The sequence below is a fragment of the Triticum aestivum genome, chromosome 4A (genome assembly GCF_018294505.1).
Source record: "Triticum aestivum cultivar Chinese Spring chromosome 4A, IWGSC CS RefSeq v2.1, whole genome shotgun sequence".
Lineage (NCBI taxonomy): Eukaryota > Viridiplantae > Streptophyta > Magnoliopsida > Poales > Poaceae > Triticum > Triticum aestivum.
The window spans coordinates 60,252,481-60,266,689 of NC_057803.1; positions in this window are offsets into that span (position 1 = coordinate 60,252,481).

The window sequence follows — 14,209 nt, forward strand, 5'->3', positions numbered from 1 at the left end:
TAAATCTTCTTCTGTGGGAAACTTGATAGAGGGGTTATGCAAAACATCCAAAAAGGTGTTGGGTGGCACCGGCTTACACTGAGACCCTAGCCGGCTTAAAGCATCAGCCACTTCGTTCTTTCGACGGTTAATATGTTCCACCTGATAACCTTTAAAATATCCTACAACAGCATCGACCTCTCGGCGATAAGCCGCCATGAGAGGGTCTTTGGAATCCCACTTGCCAGATACCTGTTGAGCCACTAAATCTGAGTCACCAAGACATCTGACCCGGCTCAAGCTCATCTCCTTTGCCACTCGAAGACCATGGAGCAAGGCTTCATACTCTGCTGCGTTGTTAGTGCATGGAAACATCAACCGCAACACATAATAAAATTTATCACCTCGTGGCGAAGTTAACACGACTCCAGCCCCTGAGCCTTCCAATTGCCTGGATCCATCAAAATGAATAGTCCAATATGTGTTGTCCGGCTTCTCTTCCGGTATCTGCATCTCTGTCTAGTCATTGATGAAGTCAACCAGGGCTTGAGACTTAATGGCAGTACGTGGAACATACTTCAACCCATGAGACCCAAGCTCAATTGCCCACTTGACGACTCGCCCTGTGGCTTCTCTGTTTTGAATAATGTCTCCCAAAGGAGCAGAGCTAACCACAATGATTGGATGTCCCTGAAAGTAATGTTTAAGCTTCCGGCTCGCCATGAACACCCCATAAACAAGCTTCTGCCAATGTGGATATCGTTATTTAGACTCAATTAGCACTTCACTGACATAATAAACCGGCCGCTGAACCGGATGCTCTCTGCCAGCCTCCTAGCGCTCTACCACAATAGCCACACTAACATCCCCTGAGTTGGCAGCTACGTATAACAATAGCGGCTCTTTCTCAATTGGAGCAGCCAGGACCGGCGGCTCAGCCAGTTGTGCCTTTAGACCCTCAAAAGCAGCGTTTGCAGCATCGCTCCAAACAAAAACATCTGTTTTCTTCATCAACTGATACAGAGGCATAGCCTTTTCCCCTAACCGGCTTATGAACCGGCTCAAAGCAGCCACATGACCCGCCAGTCGCTGAACATCATTAACGCAGGTTGGTTTGGCTAGAGATGTGATTGCCTTGATTTTCTCTGGGTTAGCTTCAATACCTCGGTTAGACACCAAAAAACCCAAGAGCTTGCCGGCTGGCACTCCAAAAACACACTTGGCCGGGTTAAGCATCATCTTGTAAACCCGAAGATTATCAAAAGTCTCTTTCAGGTCTGTGACCAAGGTTTCCTCTTCCCTGGATTTCACCACTATATCAACCACATTTGATCGTGAAGACAATTCTGCATGCACCGCTGGTAAGTCGCCTGGGCACTCTTAAGCCCAAAAGGCATAGACACATAGCAGAAAGCTCCAAAAGGAGTTATAAAAGTTGTCTTCTCTTGATCCTTGACTGCCATCTTAATCTGATGATAACCGGAATAAGCATCTAAGAAGCTCAACCGTGCGCAACCCGTCGTAGCATCAATGATCTGATCAATACGGCGGAGAGCAAAAGGATCAGCCAGACAAGTCTTGTTCAAATCTATGTAATCCACACACATGCGCCAGGTGCCATTCTTTTTTAGTACAAGCACCGGGTTAGCTAACCATTCGGGGTGAAAGACCTCCACAATGAACCCGACTGCCAAGAGCCGGGCCACCACTTCTCTAATGGCCTTGCGCCTTTCTTCATTGAACCATCGGAGAAACTATCTGACAGGTTTGAACTTTGGATCGATATTAAGTGTGGGCTCAGCGAGTTCCCTCGGGACACCCGGCATGTCTGAAGGTTTCCATGCAAAGATGTCCCGGTTCTCACGGATGAACTCGATGAGCGCGCTTTCCTATTTCGGATCCAAGTTTGTGCTGATGATGAACTGTTTGGATGAGTCGCCAGGTACAAAGTCAACCATCTTAGTGTCATCAGCTGATTTGAATTTCAACTCCGTCGCATGCTCTGTTGTTGGTTTCTTTAACGACGTCATGTCCGTCGGGTCAACATGATCCTTGTAGAATTTTAACTCTTCTGTTGCACAAACAAATTCAGCATAGGCGGCATCACCTTCTTCACATTCCAAGGCTATCTTCCGGCTCCCATGTACCGTAATGGTGCCCTTATGACCCAACATCTTGAGATGCAAATATAGGTAACACGGCCGGGCACATGAACTTGGCATAAGTCGGCCGCCCAAACAGAGCATGATATGGGCTTTTGATTTTAACCACTTCAAAGGTTAATTTTTCTGCTCTGGAGTCATACTCATCCCCAAAGGCTACTTCCAGCTCAATCTTCCCAACTGGGTATGCCAATTTACCAGGTACCACACCGTGAAAAACAGTGTTGGATTGTTTAAGATTTTTATAGGTCAATCTCATCCGGCAGAACGTCTCATAGTAGAGGATGTTGATGCTGCTGCCTCCGTCCATGAGTATCTTAGTAAACTTGTACCCACCAACCTGAGGTGCCACTACCAAAGCCAAGTGACCCGGATTATCAAACCGGGGTGGGTGATCCTCTCTGCTCCACACAATAGGCTGCTCCAACCAACGTAGATAACGTGGAATTGCCGGCTCAACAGCATTGACGACCCTCTTGTGGAGTTTCTGGTCCCTCTTACATAAACTGGTAGTAAAGACATGATATTGTCCGCTACTCAACTGCTTCGGGTTGCTCTGATAGCCGGATTGCTGCTGCTGATTCCCTTGGCCGTGTTGCTGATTATATCCTCCTTGATGACCAGGATAACCCTGGCCGTGAAAACCTCCTCCACTTGAACCGGCGCCCAGACCCTAAAAGCCGCTTCCACCTGAGCCGCCACCTAGGCCGTGACCCCCATCAAATGCATTTGAATTTTTAAATGTCTTCATGATTGTGCAATCCTTCCATAAGTGGGTGGTTGGTTTCTCCCGGGTGCCGTGTTTTGGACAAGGTTCATTCAACAACTACTCAAGGGTGGGGCCTGACCCACCCGATTGAGGGGGTTGTCTGCCCTTGCGCCTCTGATTACCACCCCGCGCATTAGTATTAGCAACAAACTCATCATCCTTACATTTATTACCTCCCTGATTCGCCGGGTTATGCTGGTGACCCTTGCCATTGCCGTTCTTCTTTCCCTTCGTTGCCTTTTCTTCGTCAGACACTGGGTCCTTGGTGGTATCAGTCGGCATACTTGACAAGAGCTGCCACCAACGTTCCCATGTCATTACAGTCACGTTTAAGCCGCCCCAACTTCTGCTTCAGAGGTTCAAAGCGGCAATTTTTCTCCAACATCAAAACTGCTGAGCCGGCATCCATCTTATCAGATGAATGTATTATCTCCTTGACCCGGCGCACCCAATGGGTTGTAGATTCACCATCCTCTTGCTTGCAATTGGTCAGGTCCACAATCGACATTGGCTGCTTACACATGTCCTTGAAGTTCTGGATGAACCATGCTTTCAACTCCGCCCATGATCCGATAGAATTGGGTGGCAATCCCTTCAATCAGGTCCGAGCCATTCCATCCAACATCATGGTAAAATACTTGGCCATTGCAGCATCGCTAACCTCCAACAGCTCCATAGCCATCTCATAACTCTCAATCCAAGCCCCCGGCTGTAGATCAGCCGTGTAATTAGGCACCTTACGAGGCCCCTTGAAATCCTTAGGCAACCGCTCATTGCGTATGGCTGGGACCAGGCAAGGTACGCCTTCGGTTCTTGTGGCCACTCCTGCCTCAACCGAGGTTGCTGGATAAGCCGGAAAGGCTTGGTGAGCCGCCTGCTCTGCCACTATCCGAGCCGCCCGTTCTGCTTCTTGACGAATCCTCTCCTGATCCGCCAAGTTAAGGGCTCCAGCCCGCATCGGCTCATGCCTATATGGCCGGTTGTGGCGTTGAGCATTACTTGACATCTTTGCAGACTCCATGTGCCTACTGTAACTCGGGCTCCGGCTTGGGCGAGGAGTTGAATGAATCCTGTCTCGACTGTAGGAGTATGCATCCTACTGGGCCAAAGCTGTCTGAAGCAGTTCTCTTACCCTTTGGGTTTCAATTGCTGTTGGCGAGTCGCCTTCCATTGGGAGAGCTGCCAAACGAGCCGACGTTGCGATGAGATTTTCCATAGGGTTGGAGAAGTGACCCAGAGGTGTTGATACATAACGAGGAGGAGCTGTATTCATGCGAGGCGGCTCCGTGGTGCGTGGCTGAACTGGTGCACCGGGTGTCGTGACCCGGTTTGTCTCTGGCAGGTTGTTCCCCCCAGCCCTGGGTGTATGGAACAGGTTCCTTGGATCCAGGGTTAGAGGCAGACGTGACTGAGTTTTTTGATGTCTCCTCCTCATGACCTTGTTTGACGCATTAAGATCCACCGAGAGCCATAAAGTTTCCGCTTGAAGCTGCTGAGCACGAGCATCGAGAGTTGTTCGTTCTGCTGCCATCCGGGTTTCCTCCGCGGCTAGATTTTCTTTAGCTTGCACCATCTCCTCCCGCACGCGTGCCACTTCTGCGTCGTGCTGGGCTTTATCCGCCGGTTCTACCACAGTGGTTAACAGAGTCGTCAGCTTATCCATGAGGTCCATTAGAACCTGAGCCGGGGGGCGCTCGGCGTCTCCTCACCCGGCTGCTGCCGACCCGGTAGCTGCGGCTGCCGCTCCTGTGGAGTTCTGCCCGGGCTGCGTCCCCGCCATGAAGACTCCGGCCCAATTCGGCGGCTCAAGGGGGTCCGGAATACTGCTGCCATCCGAATAGCCCCCGAGCATGTCGTCTTGCAGTTGGTACAATGAGTCCGTCTCACCTATTGATGATGCGGTATCAGAGCAGATGGCCGTCTCCTTGCCTTCCATCGATCCTTCGGAGAATTCACCGCCATGGATGTAGCCTACGAAGGCATGTTTCACGACAGATTGAACATGGGCGGACCTGGCGCGCTGAGCCGTTTCAATGAGGTTGATATGGACATCCGGCTCAGGGCCTGACTCACCGATTCGGCCGATGAAGACGTGAATTCCGCCGAAGGGGACCCGGTACCCGTACTCGATCGATCCGGCCTCGGGGCCCCAGCCTTCGTCGTCAATGTAGAGTTTGCCGCGATGACTCTTGGTCATCCGGCCCACAGCGTATCCCTTGAGCCCTTCGAAATTGCCCTTCAAGAACTCAAATCCACCATGCGTAGCCCCATGGTGGGCGCCAACTGTCATGGAATTGACACGACAGATGTCCTAGAGCAAGGACTTAGTCGTAGGGCCATCGCACTAGGAAGCTTAAAGGGGTTAATCGGGACAAAGGACACACGAGAGAGTTTTTATACTAGTTCGGCCCCTTATGATGAAGGTAAAAGCCTACGTCTAGTTGGGATTGGTATTTCTGAGGTTTCGATCTCCAAGAGGCTCATCTTGCCGGCTTGGTTATCGACTTGGTTGTTTCTTGTCCTAAACTGCCACCGGGTCGTCCCCTTATATACATGGGTTGATGCCTGGTGGCCTACAGAGTCCCGGCCGGCTCATAATCGTGTCCGGCTTGGTGACTTCCTTTACATGCCTTTCTTTACAAGTCTTTCCCTACATACGACGGTTTAAAGTATCAGGCCTTAAGCCGGCCCCAGGCCTTTGGGCCTTCTATATATTTAGTAAACTATCATCTTGAATTTTTACCAGGCTTCTTATGTAACCCGCCATTAGGGCTGACCCGGCCCCTCCTGGGCGGGTTATACTGGTAGTAATATCCCCAACAGACGCCCTAGAGGAGGAGCGTGACGTGGCAAAAGCCCGCTCCGCATTCTATCAGCAACAGGCTCGGCGATATCAAAGCAGAGTAGTACGGGCCAAAATTTATAACGCTGACGAACTCATTCTACGCCTACCGGAGAAGAAAAAGGACAAGCTCAAGCCAAATGGGAAGGTCCCTTCGTTATTGACAAAGTTCTAATCGGTGGAGCATACCGTCTGCGGGACGCATCGAACAATCGACTCGACCCAAACCCGTGGAACGCAGCCAGACTCAGAAGGTTCTACGCCTAGTGCCAGACTCTGTGTCCGTCTCCTTAACTCTGTCAATTTTTTATATATCCGTTATGTGTCTTTTCTTTCTTCCTTTCTTCCCCTTTTTCTTCACGGCCTTAAAAGGTTAAAATGTGTCTTGACTACACAATCTTGACACGCTAGGCGTGCTCATTATACCAGGGGGGCTTCTTATACAGAAACTTAATATAACTATGTTCCGGGCTCTATGCCCCCCGCACATGTGTTACTTTTCCACATGTACCTTTTCTTCGCCATTATATGCATTGATATGACTTAAGTTTTGGCCAAGCTGGGTTGCCTGGCTCTTGTGTTTATGCCCCACGTTCCCATTAATTCGGCTAGGGCATAAGGGGAGCACCTCTGCGATTGTTACTGCCGGGTCCTACGGATGTGTACCTCAGACTGGGTGAAGCCAAAAGCTAGCATTCTTAAGGGAATATTTGGTCGGTGAACAAAAGATGACTTTAAATTATTGGAATACATGCCCCCAGATGTTTATATCCTGCGTCTCCTCTCGCAGTTCGGACATGCACATTAATGCACGAGCACCCAGGGAAAGGAACCCTTAACGGAACTATTCTCCCTGGAAGATGTTTCTTACTATCCATGTAATATAACATAGCTAGTTGGGTACTTGTCTGTTCAAGCACTAATGACCCCTACGCTTGGTTTCCACGCGAACCCTGGTTTTTTACATAACTGAGCGGGTATTCGGATACACTCCGGACTATCGAGTCCGGAGGTTGAAGCAAAAAGGTCTGACATGACAAATGATTTACAATCCGGCTAGGGACAATATATGTCACTTGAAGTACACAGTCACTTAGACCGACTAAATTCTTCTTCTATACCATCCAACAGGCTGTCTAGCCTACAATCCTATTGGGAATACTTTGCGGCTAGTTTCACCTGGTCATACACTAAACTGACGGGGATCTCTTTCTCATCAGACCCCACAGGTCCGACCTCGGCCATGTGGTTCGGGTCAGCCTTGGTATATCGCGTCTTCACCATGGCCCAGGCTTCCCTTGCACCTTGTCGGCAGGCTGATATCTTCCATAATCGGAAGCGCCGCTGTGCTCCCTTGAGCACCTCTACAAGCTCCCCCATGCCTCCTGGCAGGGAGGCGGGTGGCCACAATGCTTGGGCAATGCCCTGCATCACCTGCCGAACTTGTTCGTGCAGCTGTGAGGCTCTGGCAGAAGATCGCCCGCAGATCCGGGCATCTCCTCTTCAGGACGACCCGTCAGCATACCTACAGACATAACTTTGTTAGTCGATTTCTTTGCCGAACTCTATAAAAAGTTCGTTCAAGCACTTACTAAAAATGCCACGTCGAAGCCTCTTATTCTCCTTTACGGAGTCAGCTAGCTGGGCCCGAACGTCTTTCAGTTCAACACCCAGCTGGGTATTAGCATCTTGGAGATCATTTTTCTCCTGCCTAACCTACATCAGCACACGCTCGCCAGCCTCTAGCTATCGTTGAGCATGTTGCTCATCCCCTCGCACGACCTCCGGATTCACTCCGGTGTCATCTCAGGAATCTATCGTTAGATTTGCATACATGTCGAATACTAACTGGTACATATCCTTCTTTTTGATAGAAGCAAGTGTTACCAGATGAGGCCTTCGTGGACTCCTTCATTGAGGCAACTGTGGCCCGCAGCTAGGCTTTGCACTCCTCCAACTCTTGAGACAACTCGGTATTCTTCTCCGTAAGAGCCTACACAAATAATGATCCTTAAATCAGTTGTGTCAACTGTTTCAAGTCTCAGGGGCTACTGATATATATATAATTATCAAATTTTCTTACCCGTATATCCTTTACATGCTAGTCCGTGGCTCTGGCAAGACCATTTTGCGCAGCTCGGATGTACGCGTCCCCTGAGTTGAAGGCATCAAACGCCTCTTTGGAGAAACCAGGTTCGCGGAGTACGGCCCGGCGGCGCCTATGATTCATGTCATTCTCCACTTTGGAATTTGTAGCGGACGGCCTATCCACATCCTCTGTAGGAGGAACGTTCGGTGTTGTCCCCATGTTAGCATCTGCACCTAAGTCCGGCTCTGGAGTTCGGCTGATGGAGGCATGGCCGGCAGGCTCTCCTGGCACGGTCCGGCGAGCGTTTTTCCTGCCAGGAACCATGGACGTTATTATATTTTAAAAGACAACAAACCACGAAGTAGGGTTTTTTCATACCTCTACGATGGCATCTTAGTCCTGACCACCTTCCTTTTAAGCCTATCCGGTTACGATGCCCCTTGCTGGTGAGTCACCGCGGGTTCGGCGTGGCGTCCCGAGGGCCTTCCCTGTAGGACACCATATGTGTGTGATGGGTGAAGTGCAAAAAAGGGATCCTTCTCGGAAGTTGGGACTCTGGTTCTACTTACATGCGATGCAGGGAGGAGGCCCGGATAATCGGCTATGATAGCCACCAAGGCACCGTCGCAGCTCAACTGATAGAAAGTCCTGTCGATGAGTTCCATGAATATGTTCGGATCTTCTTCGAGTCCGGGGTCGAGGGCCCGGTCAGGGTCCTCTGGCTGTGGAGACGGGCTATGGACCTCCCTCACAGCTTTTCGCAGTTCCTGCTATGAAATAGCAAGGTAAATACTTATAATGAAGAATGCGGGAAGATCTGGAGTAAAAGGTAGCAGCTCACCCAGTTTGGGGGGTTGTACATGGAGAATCCATCCCGTGGCTTAATACGGATTAACTCCTTTTCTCTCCTTTGTATAAATCGGACAGTACTTTTGCTAGAGCGGCGGCGGAGTCCGGACCTTTACGGCTGCAGCGGGTAGCATCGTCTTCTCCATTGAAGTGCCACATGGGTTTCCCCTGATACTGAAGTGGCTGCACCCCCGCATTACACATATTGACATAACCTCGATTATTGTCAGTCCTGATTTGGCCAGCGTTTCTATCCTGCCCATCAGGTAAAGGACCTCTCTGTTATCTTCCTCCAGGGGGCTCTGAAGACGCCAGCGGAGGCGTTTATTCAAAGGGGCATTATTGAACTCAGGAAGGCCCATCCGAATAGGGTCCAGAAGGGGGACATCCTCTATATAAAACCATTCCGAAGGCCAGTCTTTGGATGTCTTCTTCGGGGTACAGGACAGGTATCCGGTCCTGGAGATGCGCCATATTTCGGCTCCGCCCACTTGATATATTGACTCCTTCTGTGTACGGCGTACGAGGCAGAATAGCCTTTTCCATAGCTCGAAATGAGCTTCGCAGGCCAGAAACAGCTCGCAAAATGCGACATAGCCGGCGATGTGTAATATGGAGGCAGGAGTAAAGTTATGCAGCTGGAGGCCGTAGAACTCCAGGAGCCCGCGAAGGAATGGATGGATCGGAAATCTGAGTCCCCTCGATAAGTAAGGGACAAGGCATACCCGTTTCCCCATGGACGGGTTGGGGAAGCTCTCCGCTTGCTCCCCGTTGTTATAAGTGGCTAGTCCGGCTCGGACGGGGACCATATACGCAGGAGGGAAAAACCCCTGGGTCTATGAGGGAGTCCGGGATTAGGGGGTGTTCGGATAGCCGGACTATACCTTCAGCCGGACTCCTGGACTATGAAGATACAAGATTGAAGACTCCATCCCGTGTCCGGAAGGGACTTTCCTTGGCATGGAAGGCAAGCTTGGTGATACGGATATAAAGATCTCCTACCATTGTAACCGACTCTATGTAACCCTAACCCTATCCGGTGTTTATATAAACCGGAGGGTTTTAGTTCGTAGGACAACATACACATCAACAATCATACCATAGGCTAGCTTCTAGGGTTTAGCCTCCTCGATCTCGTGGTAGATCTACTCTTGTACTACCCATATCATCAATATTAATCAAGCAGGACGTAGGGTTTTACCTCCATTGAGAGGGCCCGAACCTGGGTAAAACTTCGTGTCCCTTGCCTCCTGTTACCATCCGGCCTAGACGCACAGTTCGGGACCCCCTACCCGAGATCCGCCGGTTTTGACACTGACATTGGTGCTTTCATTGAGAGTTCCTCTGTGTCGTCACCATCAGAAAGGATGCCTCGCCCCGTCTTTAAAGACGGCACCGTTGCTAAGGGAGCTTTGGTTGTCGGCCAAACCCTCCGGTTAGGTGGCTTTCTTATGACCGCCTGTTCGGCTTCTGCGCCGACGATGACCTCTCGAGCCATCGAAAACAATCTTCATGTCAGCTCGGAACTCGCCAAGCAGTTAGATCCAATGGAGCTTTCCTCCATAAACGAGCTCTTGGATCGCTTCGCCGCCCTGGGAGTCGCTACGGATTACGACCAGATTGGGCCTAAAGCCGATCTGAGAGAGATTAACTCTCCCCAAGTCACCCATCACGTTGCCGTGGTAGAGGGACAGTGCGGCGACCCTTCATCTATCTTAAGGACTCGCTACGTCCGGATTCCCGATCCCTCCAAGCCGGATACCCACGGAGGGGGGGATATCACTCAAGACCTGAACTTAGAGTCAGGCGACGGGTTGGATTCATTAGACAACATCCAGGAATCCAAATTTTCGAGTTCAGAAATTCCTCGGTGAGGGAGTCCTGGATTAGGGGGTGTTCGGATAGCCGAACTATACCTTCAAGCCGGACTCCTGGACTATGAAGATACAAGATTGAAGACTCCGTTCCGTGTCCGGAAGGGACTTTCCTTGGCGTGGAAGGCAAGCTTGGCGATACGGATGTTCAGATCTCCTACCATTGTAACCGACTCTATGTAACCCTAACCCTATCCGGTGTCTATATAAACCGGAGGGTTTTAGTCCTTAGGACAACTTACACATGAACAATCATACCATAGGATAGCTTCTATGGTTTAGCCTCTCTGATCTCGTGGTAGATCAAATCTTGTAATACCCATACCATCAATATTAATCAAGCAGGACGTAGGGTTTTACCTCCATCGAGAGGGCCCGAACCTGGGTAAAACTTCATGTCCCCTGCTTCCTGTTACCATCCGGCCTAGACGCACAGTTCGGGACCCCCTACCCGAGATCCGCCGGTTTTGACACCGACATTGGTGCTTTCATTGAGAGTTCCTCTGTGTCGTCACCGTCAGGCCCGATGGCTCCTACAATCATCAATGGCGATGCAGTCCAGGGTGAGACCTTCCTCCCTGGACAGATCTTCGTCTTTGGCGGCTTTGCACTGCGGGCCGATTCACTTGGCCATCTAGAGCAGATCGAAAGCTACGCCCCTGGCCGTCAGGTCAGATTCGGAAGTTTAAACTACACGGCCGACATCCGCGGGGACTTGATCTTTGACGGATTCGAACCACTGCTGAGCGCGCCACTCTGTCACGACGAGCATGATCTAGCTCTTCCGCCGAACAGAGCCCTGGAGGCCGCACCTGCATCGGCTCCGACCCCTAGTTCGGAGCCGACCGCGCCGATCGAGGATGGGCAGTTGGACACCGCCTCGGGGGCTGCGATCCCAATGGCGGTTGAGCCGAACACCAGCCCCGTACTCTGCAAGACTCGTGACTCCATGGAGTCGGATTCTTCTTTGGACTCCGAACCCTCCGCACCCCTGCCGAGCGAATCCGATTGGGCGCCGATCATGGAGTTCACGGCCGTGGACGTCTTTCAGCACTCGCCTTTCGGCGATATCCTGAAATCACTGAAGTCTCTCTCTTTGTCGAGAGAGCCCTGGCCAGACTATGGTCAGCAAGGTTGGGGTACGGACGATGAAGAAATTCAAAATCCACCCACCACCCACTTTGTAGCCACTGTCGACAACTTAACCGACATGCTCGACTTTGACTCTGAAGACATCGACGGTATGGACGCCGATGAAGGAGATGATGAAGAACCAGCGCCTACTAGGCCCTGGAAGCCACCTCGTCATATGACATATACATGGTGGACACCCCAAAAGAGGGAGAGGGCGATGGAACAGTGGAGGATCACCCCTTCAAGAAACAGCAAAAGCGCCGGCGTCAGCGGCGCCGCTCAAAATCCTGCCAACACAAAAACGGCGATTCCAGCACGGGAGATAATAATACCCCGGAAAGCACCGAAGAACATTGCCCCGAGCAAGATTTAGCATAGGAGGATGGAGAAACCAGCCCTCATGAGAGAGCGGCTGACAGAGAGGTCGAAGACAATAATTGTATGCCTCCCTCCAAAGACGAGGCAAGCCTCGACGACGACGGATTCGCCGTGCCGAAGGATCCGGTCGAACAAGAGCATTTTCAATGCAGGCTTATGGCCACGGCAAGAAGCCTCAAGAAAAAACAGCAGCAGCTTAAAGCTGATCAAGATCGGCTAGTCGATAGATGGACTGAAGTCCTTGCGGCCGAAGAGCAGAAACCCGAACGCCCCTCCAAGTGCTACCCGAAGCGTAGGTTGCTACCCCGATTAGAGGAGGAAGCACTCGACGCAGCCGACAGGCTACCTCATGGCCGCGACAGAGAGGCCTCATGGCCCTCCACCCAAGCCGCACCCCGTACCAAGGCACGGGAATATGCGCCGGACTTACGAGACATGTTGGAGGACAAGGCAAGGAAAACAAGGTCGATCTACGGATCGCGTAGGCGCCCCACGGCTCGAGACGATAACCGTCACGCCGACCACAAATTCGGCAGGGCCGAACACAGTAGACAAAGCTCATTGGAGCTACGTCATGATATCGCCTAGTACAGAGGCGCCGCACACCCATTGTGCTTCACAGACGAAATAATGGATCATCAAATCCCCGAGGGTTTCAAACCCGTAAACATCGAATCATATGATGGCTCAACAGATCCCGCGGTATGGATAGAGGATTATCTCCTTCATATCCACATGGCCCGCGGCGATGATTTCCACGCCATCAAATACCTCCCACTCAAGCTTAAAGGACCAGTCCGGCAGTGGCTTAACAACCTGCCAATAGGGTCAATCAGCTGTTGGGAGGACCTGGAAGCCGCATTCCTCGACAATTTCCAGGGCACCTATGTGCGACCCTCAGACGCTGACGACCTAAGCCACGTAATTCAGCAGCCAGACGAATCGGCCAGGCAATTCTGGACATGGTTCCTAACAAAGAAAAATCAAATACTCGACTATCTGGATGCAGAGGCCTTAGCAGCCTTCAAGCATAATATCCGTGACGAGTGGCTTGCCCGGCACCTAGGACAGGAGAAGCCGAAATCTATGGCAGCACTCACGGCACTCATGACCCGCTTTTGCGCGGGAGAGGATAGCTGGCTTGCTCGTAGCAACAATATGGCCAAGAACCCTGGTAGTTCGGACATCAAGGACGTTAGTGGCAGGTTGCATCGCAACCAACAGAAGCGCCGCATCAACGGCGACAATGCTAAGGATATGGTAGTTAATGCCGGATTCAGAGGCTCTAAATCCGGTCAGCGGAAAAAATCATTCAAAAGGAATCCTAGGGGCCCGTCCAGCTTGGACCGAATACTCGACCGCTTGTGCCAAATACACGGCACCCCCGAAAAGCCAGCCAATCACACCAACAGGGATTGATGGGTGTTCAAGCAGGCAGGCAGATTAAGCGCTGACAATGAAGACAAGGGGTTGCATAGCGATGACGACGAGGAGCCCCGGCTGCCGAATAACAATAGACAGAAGGGTTTTCCCCCACAAGTGCGGACGGTGAACATGATATACGCCACCCACGCCCCCAAAAGGGAGCAGAAGCGCGCGTTAAGGGACGTATACGCGGTAGAGCCAGTCGCCCCAAAGTTCAACCCATGGTCCTCCTGCCCGATCACCTTTGATCGAAGAGACCATCCATCTAGCATCCGTCATGGCGGATTCGCCACATTGGTTCTCGACCCAATTATTGACGGATTTCATCTCACTAGAGTCCTTATGGACGGCGGCAGTAGCCTAAACCTGCTTTACCAGGATACAGTGCGGAAAATGGGCATAGATCCCTCGAGGATTAAGCCCACCAAAACGACCTTTAAAGGCATAATACCAGGTGTAGAGGCCAGCTGCACAGACTCAGTCACACTTGAAGTGGTCTTCGGATCTTCGGATAATTTACGAAGCGAGGAGTTAATCTTCGACATAGTCCCGTTCCGCAGTGGTTATCATGCACTGCTCGGGCGAACCGCATTTGCCAAGTTCAATGCGGTCCCGCACTACGCATACCTTAAGCTCAAGATGCCAGACCCTCGAGGAGTAATTACGGTCAATGGAAACACGGGACGCTCCCTCCGAACGGAGGAGCAC